This window comes from Gavialis gangeticus, unplaced genomic scaffold (genome assembly GCF_001723915.1).
Source record: "Gavialis gangeticus isolate Ggan-Ray unplaced genomic scaffold, GavGan_comp1, whole genome shotgun sequence".
NCBI classification, from domain to species: domain Eukaryota; kingdom Metazoa; phylum Chordata; order Crocodylia; family Gavialidae; genus Gavialis; species Gavialis gangeticus.
Window position 1 is genome coordinate 18,206,453 of NW_017729014.1, and position 3,173 is coordinate 18,209,625.

General features: G+C 42.0%; 1 protein-coding gene across 1 annotated transcript in view; it reads left to right on the forward strand.

The window, feature by feature from the left end:
* Positions 1-3,173, forward strand: part of KAZN (kazrin, periplakin interacting protein) — a 417,992-nt gene that overhangs the window by 189,502 nt on the left and 225,317 nt on the right. The gene's annotated exons all lie outside the window — the stretch shown is intronic.

A 3,173-nucleotide genomic window follows, 5' to 3' on the forward strand; every position in this document is an offset into this window, starting at 1 on the left:
ACTGTTAGGATTATAAAGCACACCCCCCCCACTTCCCCTCTCCATCTGTCTAGAGGAAGACAAGCCCACTTTATGAAAAGTTAAAATATATCTTTCTATGCAGCCCAAGCGAAATCTAGCCTGAAGCCTCAGGAATCGAGAAAGAAGAACGAAGGTTGAAGTGATGGTTAGAAATCACTTAATTGTAGATATAGCTGTATGCAATATTGGCTGCCTTGTGTGGGTAGCTGGAAATATCTTTCAGATTCCGGTTTAGCCTTGCTCCTGGAAACATTAGGCTCATGAATCAGTTTATGATCTGAGTAATCTCCTGGATTCTCAATCTAACCCATTGACTCTGACAGGCTGCTCAAGCCTGCCGTGCTTGAAAACACTTAAGCGCATGCTTAGCTTTAAATATGTTCTTGTATATCAGTTAAGTCAGAGGGGATCGAGCCTGTGCTTCAAAGCAAGCTGCATTTGCTTAAATTCTTTGCTGGATCAGAGCCCAAGCATGTGTGCTTTGAGATGTCTGGGCTTGGTCCCAGTGTCTAATTCTTTTAAAATTGATGGGTTCACCTTTAAATGTTGCTAGATACTATTCTGGAGTGCGACCAGTTTTAAAAAAGATCTGGGTTCTGTGATTAGGATGTGAATGAATAAGAGTTTGACAGTGCTAATCCACAGAGAGGCATTTACTGTCCCCAAATAGGCATGGCAATTGTTCAGTGATTTAGGCCACGGCGACCTAATCCATGCATCGAACTCAACTAAGTCCCAGATCTTTGATGCTTTTGCGCCACTGATTCCCAGTACTTTGCCTGCTGGTGTCTTGAATTGTACATGGTATCCCATGATTCAGAATGGTTGTCTGCCCCCCTGAATCCTAGCCTTTAATTTTATTGCTGCTAGTTTCTCCCCTTTTGCTACACTGGACATTTATACCCTTCTAATAATTACAGGCTGTTCTCTTCCCCCATTGTGTTCGTTTAGCCAAACTATGCATATTGGGCCAACTGATCCATTGCGTAAATCATAGCAGCTCCCTTTAAATCAATGAAGCTGCACTGTTTTATACTGGGTAAGAATTCAGCCTTTTTTATTATTATTTTTTTGTCCCACCAAATCCCTAGCCTGCCTTGATAATTTTAGTTGCTGTTCTCCTTGCTCACTTCAGCTTGTCAATACCTTTCTGGTAGAGCGCCCAGAACAGAGTGCCGTCCAGGTGAGGTCTTATTAGAGCCGTGTAAGGAGGGTCCGTGACACGGAGCCATAGCTTCAAAGCACATTCTCATATTTTGCTGCCACAATGCGCTGCAAAATCATACCTGATTCATTGTTCACCATCAGCTTTGATTTTTATTCCCTTTGACTTCTTGGTGAGCTTTAAGCTTCCCTTCAATGCTGTTTATTAAAAGTTACTGTATTCCCTTCCCCATCTATTCAGGCGCCATGATTTAGATCCCTCTGAGGCTTTTATGTACTTGCATGGACCCGCGGCTTAAAGAAAAGGGACATTTATTGAGATTCGTGGCAGAATAGTGGGACACGGTAGTGTTTGCTGTTTCATATCATTTGTTTCCTGTTCACATAACCCACGTCCTCTTTCTCAACACCCTTCATACCATATCTTAAACTCTCACCTCTTTTTTTTGTATCTGCCCATTTTGTTCCTCTGTTATCACGCTTCCCTGCTCTGATGCAGCAAGCGTCAAAGCGGAGCAAAGAACTCTCTCCAGCTCTGTCTCCTCTTTAAGCCAAAGGTGGAATTGGAAACTTAAACGTGATCTGTATCCATAATATATTGATCTTCTCGGCTCTTTGTGATTTCAAACCGTCTCTTCTCTCTTTGCACCTATACCGAGCTGAGTGATGACACACTGCAGCACTGGAGTTAGACTTCTGGTTGAGAAGTTGGGTGTTACTTTTTACAGGGGTTTCTGTAAGACCGGGAGAAAAAGGAAAAAATGCATACAGGCATACACTAATTCTAGGTGCTTGAGTTGGCAGGTTCCCAACCTGGGAGACCCTTACAGGGGCCTGATTTTTTTTCAAGCATTTGGGGGCTGCATGTATTCTAAAAATCAGGTCCCCTTGGGGCATTAACTTGGGCACCCAAAATTACTTGGTACTCTTGAAACTTTAAGCCATAAAAGTCTTGGCATTTCTTCTTTATCCTTTCCTGCATCCTTGATTGCCAAGATCCTGTGAGTGTGCTTTATATAATCAATGAACTGTAGAGCGTGCAACAATTACTCTCAATTAGATGTTGCTGTTTGCACCAGTATTTTTCAGTTAATTATGCTAATTAATGAGTTGCGTGGAGCTGTGTGGGGCGCTGTGTGGCATTTAGCTCTAAATATGCTTCATGCAGGATTTTTGTGCTTTGTCAATTTTATGACCACATGATAACTTGGCTGTGGTGCATGCCAGTCACTCGCAACTTCGTGGTAACTGCAGGTTTAGCTCCAGATCCACCTGTTGAAGTTGCAGCCTCTCCGGTTTCAATGACAGAAGGTTTTCTGATGATCAACATTTGTATAGTCCCTATGACACCCTTGTACAATGCTGAGCACATATGCTAGACAGCAGTATTATTCTCTCATAACTCATGAATGGGGACTCTTTGGTAGATATTTTGCTCTGCTTCCTAATAATTCCACCCCCAAAAAATAATAAAGGGAGCATTACATTCCCACTTATAAAATGTACATTTATTATTTGTATGCAGAAGTGACTAGAGACTAATCAGGATCATGGCCCCAGTGTGCTAACTATGTGCTTAGGAAGATGTGGCAGGCAGGACTAACGGTACAAGAAGATTTAATTTCTAGCCTTTCAAAAACTATTTTTGTTTTGAAAGAGAAGATAAGAGCTATCAAATCACAGCTGTGTAGTACAATAAGGTTTCCGTTTGATATAGCTCCCTTTCTATAGCCGAACACATTCTCTGATGTTAAAAACCAAGATTACAGTGATAAATAAAGGGGCAAAATTACCAGGTACAAGCCAGATAGGAAAGGTGCACTTGAAAATGGGTGAAAAGATACAAAAAGCCTTTTTTTGGAAAAGCAGAAGAGAAAGTTTTTGTGCCTCGTGTGTCTATGTTTTATGGGGAGGGGCGGGGAAAAAGAGAAGAGAGAGGCAGGCCAGAAGCCAGAGTTGTGACGGGAAGCCACGTGAACAAAGCAGTC